The sequence below is a fragment of the Dromaius novaehollandiae genome, chromosome 3, assembly GCF_036370855.1.
Source record: "Dromaius novaehollandiae isolate bDroNov1 chromosome 3, bDroNov1.hap1, whole genome shotgun sequence".
Taxonomy (NCBI): domain Eukaryota; kingdom Metazoa; phylum Chordata; class Aves; order Casuariiformes; family Dromaiidae; genus Dromaius; species Dromaius novaehollandiae.
The window spans coordinates 78,727,437-78,741,713 of record NC_088100.1 but is presented as its reverse complement, the minus strand read 5'-3'; the positions used below and the strand labels follow the sequence as shown (position 1 = coordinate 78,741,713).

The 14,277-nt window shown below is 40.6% G+C and overlaps 1 protein-coding gene across 3 annotated transcripts in view; it reads left to right on the top strand.

The window, feature by feature from the left end:
• The window catches only part of RPS6KA2 (ribosomal protein S6 kinase A2), a 322,442-nt gene that overhangs the window by 138,762 nt on the left and 169,403 nt on the right, over positions 1-14,277 (top strand). The window lies entirely within an intron of this gene.

Genomic DNA, 14,277 nt, shown 5'->3' with positions numbered 1-14,277 from the left:
CCAACATGGTGGCTGTTATAACCCATCTTTGGGGAACTGTGGACTTACAGAACACTTAACACACTGTGCACACCACAGCCAAGAGAAAGTTTGCCCTTTTCTCCGTGCTTTTTAAATCCTTTTGCTAGTGTGACATTTGTGGAACTGAGACAGACATAAGAACAGAGTGCACTGCATGGAGAACCACTGTAGTCTGCAAGCACTCATTTATCCTCGTGGTGATCAGAGAGCTGTCACTGTTTGGGATTTTGTATCATCTCTTCAGGGAGGCACATCAACTCCCCATTTTCCACTTACTGAGGAGAAGAAATTGAGTTGTTCTGCCCTCCTGGGATATGATTCTTTACTCTGGTCTTGAGGCTTTTCTTCTCTCTCATAAATAAAGGTTTAGGATTTGAAATGTGCTATGCACTGGTGTATAGAATCCCACAGCCGGACTGCTGAAATGCCGAGCTACATGCGCATGGAGACCCTGCCCTTGAGTCTCGGCTCTTGGCTGCTGGTTCTTCCTGAAACTCTTGCTTTGCCTTCTCAGATGTTGCCTTTGTAAGGTACCAGTTCCGGTTTTTCCTTCTCTCTCTCTCCCTGTCATTCATCTGATTCAGCTTTTTCAATTTACTCTGTAGACTCAAACAATGGGAATCACATGTTTTTGCTTTTCTTGTATGTCTCTGTTTTGGTACTTTCCACACTCAATTTACTGAGGTAATTCAAGAGTCATCAGTAAAAACAAAGCTTTGTTTTAGGAAGCACTGATTCAGAGGAGACAGCTCAGAGGCTGGACAATAGTCAGTTCCAGAGCAATCCCAGATACAGCACTTACTGCATATCTCAGAAAAGTCCCTCTCATATACCTAGTCCTTACCTATTTCTCTTCAAATGGCTCTACATTCTGACTTTCCACAGTTCAAATGTCTTGTGGTTGTTTCTCTTTCAGAGGCAGCAGCAGCAAAAAATCCTAGAAAGTCCCCCTGAACCACAGGCTCCCAAATGTGTTGAGCATTTCATACCTATGACTCAGCTCAGTTTCCATCTGAGCGTGAACCTCTGTCTGGAATTTTAGCTCTATACAGTGCCGTTTTCACCGCACTGTACTCTAAAGCATGATTACTATGACATCTATGATATCTTGGAAAATAGTGCAATAAAGCTATCCATGTTACCATTTTGCTTTGCATGCCCACTTTGCTTCCTGTTTTGCTGTGTGTACTTTCACCCTCAGGGTTTTATTTTGAACGTCCAACCCAAAACCTCAAAGCGAAAATTAGCTGCCAGATTTGGTCTATTGTCATTTCAAATGCATGAAGTCACACAAAACCTGATGGCTTTGCATGGTTTCTGCTAAGTCATCTTTCTCAGTTTGCTGAAAAGGGTGAACTTGGTAGCTGTTCTCAGGAATTTTATGACAAATTTCAAGCTAGCCTACATTAATTAGGTGTTTATGGTACAAAACTGTTCCATTCAAAGCACCTCACCTTTGTAGTTCAGGGCTACTTCTCCTAAATTTATGACACTATAAAGCTTAAATCTTTTACAGTGCAAACCTATGCAATTCAAAGCAAGGGGAAAAGCAAATCCAAACTGCTGCTCTTAAAGGAATTCTAGCCAGATCTGAATAGGAAGAAAACTTCTATTGCTTTTGTTGTGATGCTTAACACATTACCAGATTGGCCTTTTGTTGTTGTGGTTGTGGATATAGCAGTATTCCTTTCTCCCTGCCAAAATACTAGATGTAGTAAATTGCAGTAACAGCCTACCCTAGGTAAATACCCTTTGGCTTCTGTGTATCTGCTGGTTGTGCCTCAAGTTGCCAAATAAATGCATCAAATAAATGTCACCTTCTGGCTTTGGACTCTGTTAAGCAGTTTCAGGGCTAACACAGAACTGGTATCCTCAAAACATGACATTTGAAGGGGACCCATCCCCAGGCCAAGCCTGTGAAAACCTGGCAGGATAAATTTGGTTGAGCTGGCTATTAAGTTGTACGATGCTAATACATTTGGAACTGTTATTGGGAATGTTAAATCAGGAATCTTTCCTTTTTCTCAGTGTAATTCTAACTGCTTCCTAAATGGGTCTGAGATAATAAGTGCTTCGTTCTTTCCTCTTAAATTGAAAAGTCTTCAAAGCATGAGACAAAGGAACAGTAGGATTATAGGTGGCAGGCCCTTTGTATGTGTGCACCAAGAATGCTGTATTTGTGGAATGTTTTTATTAATCTATTTGCATTAAATACAACCCAAATAAGTGAATTTTGAGCTGCTGAAGTTCCTGACCAATGGAGGGTGAGGTATTTTGCTACTCAAAGCAAGGACCAGCTTCATTGTATACAAACTGAAATGTCAAGTAGTTCTTCTATTATTTCTCATTTACTTTTGTGAAACAGTGGTCTGTCTGTGCACTGTGTATCTGTAGCACAGTTATATGAGGGTGATTGTCTGTGTATGAATACAGGAAATTAAAGAAAAACTGAATTGTTGATTTGGATTCCTCTTTAGCCTTGTTTCATAAAGAAATGAGGCTTTATGTAATTTTCTTATATTCCTTTTCCTCTTATTGCCCAGCTGCTTTGAAACCAGTCAAATTCAACAGACCTAGGCAGTAGAATAGTATTCTCAAAGACATGTTCATGTGGTAAGATTCACAAAAATAGGAGGCTAGACAAAGAAACCTTAGTAGTACCAACAAATGAAGAAATGGGATCAACAAGAGTGGAAGTGTGTACTCTTCAGCTGCTAAAGACGACAAGCAGAGGAAGAGATGGCAGGAAAGACGGGGAGAACTTTGAAAGAAACTGGGATTTATCGTTCCACTGTTTGTGTAACTATGTGCTTCTATACTTCAATCCCAGGAAGCAAGCTAGGATTTTTTGTGAGGACTTGCTGCAGAAACAAGTGGGTCAGTCTATTTATCTGTATAAATATTTGGGCTTTGAAATACTGTAGTCTCCTACAATGACAGTATTTATCATAATCCTGTGGCCTTTACCTAGTGTTTTGGCCATAATTGAAATAAGGTAGTTATACTATTGTAGCAAGTCCTACCTCTAATCTAATGGTTGAGACACAAGAAGTAGCTAGTTAGCAGTATTTGGTCAAGGTATTGGCTCTGCTGATGTGAATAATAAATTAGTCTGGATATGAGTGGATATTTAGATGGGCTAGTAAGAGAGCGTGCGATGAGTAGTCCTTAGGCAGGAATCTTTGGTGTAGAACAACATTGTCTTTTCCTTGTGCTATCCTTGAAATAATGCATTGTAGTAATTACTACAGACTTCTGTTGGATGGGACTATGTTTATACACAGTCAAGTCATTTAAATATTTTGGTGTCTCTTATTTATATGCTGAAGGGTCAAGTGGGACAATATAGATAACAGATTTTCTGGTAGCTGCAGGATGCATAAGCTGCATAGTGAGATATCTACATGCTCACACTGTGGGGCTGCTAAATTTCTTAGTCATCCCCTGTTTGTATACGTGTATCCCATGACCTGGAATTAGACTGACCTGTTCCCTGTATTTCCCTAGCCTCCTTATCCTTATACTTTGCCTCTGAATTACAAATGAGACATACAGGAAAGACAGAGTTATGTGGGCATATATAACATGTTCTACACACACCAGCATATCATACACATCTTTTTGTCAGTCTGTTCTGATGCTCACAATAAAGGGAACATAAGCCAATAATTTGTGGTGGTATTTTTTACTCCTTGTTTGGGGCAGTTTCTGTAGAGATTCAGGTTATACCATGTATAAGGAATATGTTGCAATTACAATTATACTTTGTGTGTATTGTTTATATGAATTATATATGTAACAGTGTGAATACATATAATATGGCAATTTTTTTTCATGGAAAATGCTACTAAGAGGATTAGAGTTTGATCTTCCAATACCATTTGCAAACTCTCGTTGACTCAGAGTGGAGACTGTTTAATTCTGCTGGACATGAAACAGATTAGCAGCTCAGTTTTTTGCTGTTGACATTCCTTTTATTTGCAAATTACTGCAAAGTTCACATTTTTTTTATACTTGGAAGTCTCTCTAAAAACAGTGCTGTATCATTTATTTTTGAAATTGTTTCTCCCTTTCAGTATCTGCACTCTTTTCAAAGTGATTTTCAGAGGATGAACAAACAGTTTCTGAACTTATTCCTTCCTTTTTGTTCTCATGATGATGGAGCCATTTTTCTAGGTCAGGATCACCTCCTGTCCCCCCAGGTGCAGCCAGTTCCCTTCTGGTCTTCAAGAGGCTCTTCCTGCCCCTGAAAAGTACTGCTCATGAAATCGTCTTTTTGCCAGTTGCTTCAGATGTATCTTCTGTTCCGCTGCACCTTGTGTGAATAAAGTCCAGCTGAAACCGATCCTGTACACTAAGCCACTTCCCTGCCTGTGTTCAAATATTTTATAAACACCCATTCTTGTCATGAACTGAAGCAAACAAACCCTAAAGAAAATGTTGTTCTGTGAGTGCCCTTTCCTCAAAATTCATGTGATCCTTCTGCTGCCATCATTTCCACTCTGTAGCCTTTCCCCTTCTCCTCCTTTCTGATGACATAGTAGGCAAAGGCTGTAAACCCCTTTTGGTCCGGGAATGTCTGCTATTCATTCAGGATACAAACTAATTTATATGCGAGTCCTAAGTACAGAGAGATGTTATCATCACACAGGTATTCTGCTGATCCACACTATGCTCCATCTACTAGCAACACACAAGTTTTCACCGAGCAAAATTAAAGGTGAAATCGATATTTGCATGCCTTTGTGGGGTTTTTCATATACCTGTGATGTTTTTCAAAGTTCTCTGGCTTTTGCTTTTATAGTTAGTGATATCAGAGAAACCAATGACTTGAGCTCAGTATTATCCCCTTAGCTGCTTGTGCTACCAATGCATTTACTAGCATAATGTTAAAGACCATCAGTTATTGGTGGTATATGATAGAACTACATATAAAAGCATTTGCATGATTATAATGGTAAAACTCCAAAACAGAATTCCAGACTTTTTCTTTTGATTTAAATCATGGACTTCTGTGATCTCCACTGAAGTGTTCCATTTCAGGATGATAAATAGCTCTTATTTAATCTAGGATCCCTGCACTATCAAGCTGCCATAGTGTTTGTGTGTGTTGTGTTTCACAACCAATCTGTAAGATTGGAAAACCTTTAAGATGAGAAATGTTCTGCATTTATTTGCTGTGAAAGTGTCGCTCAGACCAGCCAGACTCTCCCCACAGCATGGACACAGATTGATCTCTTTATTGTCCGACTGCAATGGGCCCATGTGTTTTTATCAGTCCTGATTTCAATTGTGCTGCAATACCAGCTCTTTCATTGGTCTCACTTAGATGCTTTGTGAGAATCAGCCTTATGCTTACTACTCCTTTGCTGAAATGCTGTGTTTTAACTGTCTCTGGACTGCTCGATACTGAACTCCCCAGAAGCTTCTCTTTTTCCCAGAGCCCCCTTCGTGTATGTGCTCTGCATTCACATTCATGGGCTCCCGGTAGTTTGAGCAGAGACGTACAGATCTCGAAGGTCTCTAAAACCAAATTGTTCTTCATCTTATTTATGAAAAAAGAATACAGTGGGGGGTGGGGGGAAGTCTACATGTGTTTCCTTGCTTTTGTTTCTTCCCCTACTTAGGTGTTCTTTGGCTTTGATCAGACTCCTCTAAGGGGTTTTACGGACTTGTATTCAGATCTCTGTTTCTGATTTATCCTAGGAAAAAGTTTTATATCCTACCCAGTCCTGTATGGCTTCTCATTCGAATTACTCTTCTGAAAGGGTTTGTGTTCTGACCGCATTGTTTCTCTTCCTGACTAGTCACATTCAACAGTACCCCTCACTGGAGGGGTATATAAACAGGAAAGCAACTAAATATAGATCACAGAAAGAAAAGGAATAGACTGCAACAGTGTGCATAAAGAAAAGTGCTTAGACAGATGGTGTAGAGCCTGGAGGAAATCTAGAGAGAGAGAAAGAGTCATGAGAATGAACAACAGAGATGAAAAAAAAAAGAGAGATTTACCCACGGCATAACTAGTCTATGGGAGAAAGGAAGCGGACAGAACATCCTTCTTATTCCCTGGAGCAGCCTATAATAAAGTGGGTTAGCATAACCAGAGAATAGAGGCCAAAATAGACATGAAACTGTGTTTACTTTGTGACTGTCTGCCTTTTTGATTGCAACTTGATCAGCAGAACAGTCCTGGAATACTGCAGCCACCTAACTCTAGACAGCTCGTGGGGAGGGCAGGGAAGGTTAGTTAGTCTTCATCTTAAGAAGAACATAAAAATTATCTAATGGAATGGCAAACTGAGAAATTTAGTGAGATGCTATTTCCAGCATGCTCCTACCTTGGCTTTTTGCTGTTTTAATTTTATTCTCTGTTCTTGATGAGTCCTTCTATTAATACAGAAACCTAGAAAACTCCAGTCTGCAGATTGGCTCAGAAGGAGAAAGAAGGGCCTCTTATCCCTCCCCCTCATTGCAGTCCTTAGCCAACTGTTACCCTTCTTCCGTTCAGTTCTCTTTTCTGCCAGTTCACAAGCAGAGATGAGTGGGAGGTAGCTGTGAAGCATGTTATTGTATATTTACACACATGCACCAGGACCCAGATGTATTCCAAATCCTACTTATCAGAAATCTCAGCGGGTATGCATGCTTAGGAGGGCTTCCATAAATTGGGAAGATGAAGTACCCCAGTGGTGGGTTATCTGCCTTGCAGTGGTGGAAGCAGGAGGGAATAGATGGCTGTGCTTCAGTAGGCTGCAGATTACTGCCTGTTATAAAATCATGCTCAAATCATGGATGAAGGTGGGCTGGCACTAATATGCCAGGCTGCAAACTAGGGTAGCGACAGGCAGATGCACAGTCTATTCTGCTGCCTCTGACATAGGGGCAGTAACTTCCAAGAGAGGTAGAGCAAATGGTGGGAAGCAATAGCATCGTTGCTATCCATTGTGAAATCACCAAACTCTGACACTTGGAGCCTCAGGTCACTTCTGGAAGGACACCCAGGGATTTGTGTTAGTTAGGGTTGGATTCGAAACCTTCTGGTTCTTCTTACTGTGCTTAAGCAGCTCTTTGTACAACTGTGTGCTGTCTTACTCTCTCCTCCCCAACATCCTTTTAACAAATCTTCTGCATGGACTAAACTCTTATTTGTTGATGAGCTCTTTTTGGAATTATGATGATTACACAGGGCTTTTTATATTGCCAAGCAATTTTATACTGTTTTGCTTTCTCGTCTACATTTTAAGTCTGCAATTACTCATATTTTTTGTTAGAAACACATTTGGAAAAAAATACAGTGATAGAAAATAACTGTCCCATGTCCTGTTTAATGTTTAGAAACGTGGCTCATCCTGTCTTTTATCCTTAAATAAGGTATATGTTCATTTGAGGGAATTTTTTCTCTTATATGAGCAAACATAACAAAAAATAAAATCACAATAGAAGAGCGGATAATGACATTTTGTAATGTGAAACTGTTGCATCTTGTATTCTAAAACAGGAAAATTATTCAGTTGTTATTATTGTAATATATATTTTCTGATTTCTTTTATAGAAGAATTTTTTTACAGTTTTTTACTTGTTTGTTTTTTTACAAACTGAACGTATCTATGTGAGTATTGTTGGATTTAGAGCACTGGAGAGCTAAGTTTGTTAGTTATCTGATTCTGCAAAGACTTGTCATCTTTAATGAGACTACGTCTTCCTGTAAAGTGACTTGTATATGCAGGATTGGAGCAGGGGGCAATGTACTGTGAACTGTTTTACCCAAGTACCTCAAGCTTCAGTTTTTCAGGAAGTGATCATAAAAAGCTTACTAATTTTGATATTTTTTGAGTTTTCAGTCTTGGAATATTTTAACATCATTAAAAACCATAATTAAATAACTTGTACTGTTCAGGAGCATACCTGAGTTGGTAAAATAGAGTTCTCTGGTGGCAGATTAGCAACTAACCGTTACTCACTGGGCTTCCATGTGAGACTTAAAACTCCATGAATTACTGTGATTGTCTGAGAGTGATGTCTCCAGAGGTTATTGGCTTATTTCAGGTCAAAATCTGAGAAAATCCTCTTTTGCAACTCAAATGAGCAAAGCACTTCGGCACATGATTCCTTTTAAGCACGTGAGTAGTTCCTTTGGAGTCGACAGCACAACATAAAATGTGCATGCTTAAGTGATTTACTGGATCCAACCATCAAATCATTATAATAACATCTCTTGTAGTGAGTAGCAAAAGACAAGCCACAGTCCTATATATGGGTCAGTGAAGCCCTACACGTGTTCATCCTCAATCCAGTTGGAGGATTGGAACGTTTGTAAAGATTATCGTTAATATGGCTTGAAATCGAAAACACTCTCTTTTGCTTGTAATTGTCTAAGCTTTAAAATCAAATTTAGAGATTTGCATAGTCTGATATTTCAGAATGAGTTTAATTTTTTTGATTGGACTGTCCAAAAATATTGCTTAATGTTGAGGAAGAACCAGTAATTGCATTTATGTTATAGTAGAAAATTATAGGGAGTAAAAGCAATTTGCATTATTTATTTAGTAATGATAATACTGTGGAGAGTCTCCACTTGGTATTCTCCTCAGTGGTAAAATCTATGGGCATGCATGCAAAGTTTTGGGTTGATTTCTTCCCTGTCCCGATTTCAGATTGTCAGAGCAGATATCTTCCTGTTTGAAAAGATTAGACCGATTAGACTACAGTTATAAAAGGCTGTAAATGTTTCCTCTTCTGTCCCTGTTAACACCAAGGTTCCCCTAGCAGAAGACCCAGTGCAGGGAAAGCACCTTTAAATATTTATTTATATGAGATTTTAATTTGAACTGACAGTCAGGTGGTTGTGAGTTTTAACTCTTGGCTTTCTTTCCCCAGCACACACGCACATGACACTGTGGGTTTTACCCCTTCTTTTCCCAGTTCTGGCTGCTGATGCCATGAGTGGTCTTGCTCCGTTCCCTGGCTCTGCACTGGTGCGTGCCCACAAATTTACATGCACGTGTGTGCGCGGGTCGTTCTGTCCTACCTTGTCCATACTCCTGACCGCTCATTTCAGAGTGTCAGGCCTGTGCCTGCCAGCAGACCAGCAGGCCCCACAGCCTGACTCCGGGGCCTGCACCGTGACCCCTGGGCATACCCACGAAGAGGCCAGGACAGGGGGGAGGAATGAGGGAACATGGCCTGGGGAACCGGCAGCCTTCCCCCTGCAGCTGCGGGGTGCTCTCTGCTTCAGGCTGCAGGCACTATCAGTTCAAAGAGGTTAGTGGTGAGCAGCCTTATCTCTTATCCCACTTGTGCCTTGGTTCATCAGGCACCCAGCTGTGTTGTCTTAGTTCACAGAATGGTGGAGGTGGGAAGGTGCCTCTGGAGATGGCCTAGTCCAAGCCCTGCTCCAGCCCAGTCAGCACCAGCGGGTCGCTCAGGGCTGCGTCCAGTCGGGTTTTGAATGTCTCCAAGGATGGAGACTGCACGACTTCTCTGGGCAACCTGATCGAGTATGAGCTGCCCTCACAGTAGAAAAGTGTTTTGGGAGGGGAAAAAGGAAGTTGACTACAGGTAGGTTTCTTTTTAAGGCATTTTGCCCCGCCAAACCTGTAAGAGCAATGGGCTTTCAGTTCGACTGAGGAGCCGTAACTGTGACTATGGTTATTTGGTGTTGGCACCTACCAGCTGAATAAGAACAGCACATCACTGTGCTAGGTGCTGTCATTGGCAAAACAGAAAATGTCCTGAAGATTTTATGGGCATATGATAGACAAGGCGGGGGGGGGGGGGGCGGGAGTGGGAGAAGGGGGAGTGAGGGGCTGCGGTGGCAAAGAGAGGAAATTCAGCAAAACTGAAATGGATGAAGGATGCAGCGATTTTTGCATTGCTGTAATTATTTCAGAGTGGAGAAAGGCTCAGTTAGAAGAAAATCTGAAAAGAGAGGGAGAAGGGAGAGAAGAGGAGCATGGCAGAGAGGAAGAAAGGAGGCAGAGTGAAGTGAAAGGCAGGGAGACAAGGGTGTCAAGAGGGTCGGAGCAAACGAGCAATCAACACAAGGCTGAGAAAGTCTGGTCGGGGCCATACAGTGCACTCACTGGATGTCTGGAAGAAAAAAACTCTGTTTTTACTGCTTCAGCAGCTGCTTCTGCCAGCTGGTTTTGTACTCTGCAAATCCATCCCTTCCGCCCCCCCAGGGTTTACTGTGGGTGAATCACTGCTGGTAACTCCTGCTGTAGCTGTACGATATGACCTGAGAAAAGCTAATATCCTCTGGCATTTACAGTTTTGAGGTGGAAATCCTGTGAGTGATAGCTAGTCTGCAGAGCTGCCCTTTCTCTAGTGTAGTTATGCTAACAAAGTCCAGCAATGAACACGCAGCTCGCACCAGCAGTATTACGTGGGAATGTAATAAACTATCTCCTTGAAAGGTGGAAACAAAACCAAAAGGAGGACTGTGGCTGGCCTAAGTTACATTTGTGTACCAGGCAACATTTTTTGTGTTCTCAAACAACAAAACTAGGCCAGCAAAAGCTTACTGCTGTAGATCAAACCTAAAAGGCTAGTGAGAAGCCCAGCAAACTTACTCACGTCCCATTTTCAGTACCATCTTGCCCATGTTAGGCTTTGCTGTTTTGTTACATGTCTTGCAGAGTATCGCTGGCAATCTGCCAGTTAAGATTTTGTTTAAGTGCTTTCCTAAAGGAAGAACCTACCCTTTGCAGACATCTACTGCATGGTCACAGGGCTGCAGCTGTGATCCAGAAAATATTACTAACATGATGTTACTAAGTTATTATCCTTATGTTTTTTCCAGATCATGTTTTTATCATTCTGTAATACAAAAATGGTAGTCATTCTTAAAATCTCATTTGTACTTTACTTTTTATATGGTTCATGTACTTTGCATTTCCCTAAGCTTGGACAATGAATTTAAACCAACAGATTTTGTCTTTTTTTTTTCTTTTTTTATAGTCAGACTCCACTGTGTTAATTTTGTTGGAACAAATGGACCCAGAGAATTAAGTATTCATTTGTCAAGGTTGCTGGCTACTGAGAATGCATGGCCCATGTCAGCTTTACCAAAAATGCTGTGTTAATATCCGTAGAATATATGGGACTACAGAGAGAAAAATATTCATGTAGTGTTTTCAGTAAAAATTATCAGATGAGTTTAAAAAAAAAAACAAAAAAGAAAAAAAGAAAATTTATTTAACTCTTCAATAATTATTGCATTTACTAAAATTACCATCATAGCTCTGAACAGTAATGCTTTTTCTTTCCAAACCAGTTCTGTTGACTTTAAAATATACTATAATATTGTTTCATTTGATGATAGGTTTAAGCAAGGCCTGCAACATAAAAATTAGATCTTGAATTTAAAATTATAACATGCATTTTCAAGATGTAAGCCAACATTACTTTCTGAGACAAGGCTCCATTTAGCACGGAAAGTAAAATTAGTACTTAAGAGTACAATGAGATCTAACACTTAAGGTTTAGCTATTATAAACTTACTCTGAGGCCTTGAGCACTGGGACTCATGTGATGGCATCTCAGATGAAGTTTTCATTCAAAGGGAATTTATTTCTTGCCATTGGTTTTTTTGTATAGTACTACAAACTATGTAAAATAGCAATGGCCACCTACAAATGCATGCTCCCAGTCCTGTACCTTTAATGGGCAAGCATTTCCAGTTGGATGCAAGTCAGGGAGCATCTGATAGCAAGCAGGGTTTTGGTGCTGTGTAACATTTCCAATTATGAGTGAGAAGAATGAATTATTTTCTGTGAGCATGAGGTGTACACTGAAGATCAATTTTCTGTTGGAATTATGTCCCAGTGCAGTTTTTCACTGGGCTGCCCAGGCAAGTGATTCAGGGCTGGTGTGTCAGCTCGCTGGCATGAACACCATGGGCTATGTTTTCCCGACTCACAATCTGGAAAACTAAGAACCTTTCCCCAGTATTTTTTAGCAAACTGTGATTCTCCTCTTAAGTCTTGTAGGGTCATTGGATCTATAGTGTCACAGGAACTGAGTATTAATGTGGAAAAACAGAACAGTAATCCACAGCACACTTGTGTGAACAAGTAAAATATCCAGCTGTTGAGTTATCTTGGACGCTAGTTTTACCACCAGTTAATGTAAAAGCCTGATGAACAGTATCCCCTTCCTGACACATCCGTCCCTTCGCCCTTGACAGGATACTGTAAAAATAACCTCCAGCCAATAGAGATCTAAACAATGAAACTAATTATCCAACTTTGGGGGGGGCAGGGAAGTCCCCAAAACCGTTTATTAATACTAACCTGCAGCGGCCAGAGGCAGAACTAGTTTCAGTTGATTTAGCTGACTTCAAATCTCTCTCGAGGTTAGAATGTAATTTCTTTCTCATTTTATTTTTAGAGAATGGTTGAGGTAGGATAGAAATATACTTTCAAGCGTGCAGAAATTCATGGAAATTTGTTATGTTTGGGACAAATGTGGCTGTTTCTGGTTAGCCTGACTAGTAAAAAGGCTGTAAGTTTTAACTGTTTAAAATGGAGTAAGTTTAAGAAATAGATGAGCTGGTCCTAGTTCATCTACCAAAATGGAGCAAGGTAGAGATGAGTATCTGTGCTCACTCCAAAGTAGAAAGTGAGATTCTGCCTTCTTTAATACACTTCCTTCTATTGGTGTCTGTCAAAGTAGTTTATGCTAATTCCACTCATTGCATTTTTACTACTTGCACTGAGCGTGGTTGAGGCTCCCAGCCTCTATGCCACAGTGTTTTCCCTTTTTTCCCGTTTTGTTTGCCTATGGGGTGGAAAATAGGGAAAAATTGTAGTAGGACAGATATTTGAATTGATGACTCTCCAGATGTAGCCTTCTTCACTTACCCCTGTGAGTTACAACTGGGGTCTCTGGCCTTTTCCCCACCGCTGCTGGTCCGTGGGGGTGTTGTGACAGGCTGTTATTAAGGAGTGTATAAGGATAACTATTTGCTTTGGGGAGCGCATGACAGAAGACAGCAGCTGAAGCTCAGATCCCCCTAGGTCTGCTGGAAGGGTTCATGGAGCCCAGGTATGGCAGTGAAGATACAGAACCGGGGCCATGGACCAAAGGTGACTCATACTGAGGAGTTTTCAAGAAAGACAGAAGAGTTTCTTTCCCCTATTGTAATATATACTTTGATATAAACTGTGTTGAAATGTATATCATTGGAACTGTATTTTCTTTAGTGGGTGGGTAGGAGATACGGAGTATGTTTTACTCTGAAAAGCAATGTGTGACATTGTAGTGCTATTTGTATGCTTCTTATTAATGGTATAGCCTATTGCATACTAGGAAAAGAATGTGAATGTTACTCTACTTACTGCATTTGTCATACAAATGACAATCACTAGACAAGTCCAGGCAAAGACTGCTAAAATGCTTATGAATAATACTGCACTGTGTATTTTAGTTGTGACTCCCTCTTTGCAAAAATTTAGACTATTTCAGCAAAGTAAATGAGCTTCCTCTTAGATAATGCTTGCTGGCTCTCAAAAAAAAAAGGGATTGCTGGTCTCCACATCCTGTAGCTTTTATTTCTCCCTGCCACCACCTGCTGTTTCTTTCCAGGTTCTTTTGTTTACCTCAGCCAGTCTCCTCTGCCTTGTGTTCTTCCTCGCTACCTTCTGCATGCCCCCCTTTGCTTTCACCGCTGTTGATTTCTCTCTCCTTCTTCAGGACAAAAGCATTGCTTCTCTTACATGGAGGGACATAGTATTAACCCAAGGAGGCTGCCTGTGTGAAGTGCAAGCTACTTATCATCCATACTCATGACCACCTAGTATAAGGCCAGAGAGGAGGAAATATATTTGAAGAGCTGTTGTTTTTCAGCACAAGTGGATTCAAGCCAGCACTCTCCCCTCCTCATTTTTACTTCCAAATACGTGTATGTCACAAGGTTGGAGAGATAGAGTGCACCTATCTCTCTCTCTCTGCCCTAAGCCTGTCCCTGGCCATTGCTATACACAGATTGATCTCCTGCCGCATAACTGAGGTACTACAGATTACGGGAATTTTCAGGAACTCCTCCTTGATCAATCTGTCCTAGGTTGCAGCAGGCATACATGCTGGCCTTAAACCTCAAGAGGTTTCTTTTGAAACAAAGTAGTATAAAAAAAGACCTGAAGAGATTATATTGGCAATGAAACAATAATTTGAAAGTAAATGAGATTTAATTTTGGAAGGTAGCTGAAAAAGGGAGAGTTTGATGGAAGGAATTTACGTCTTGATCTTGGA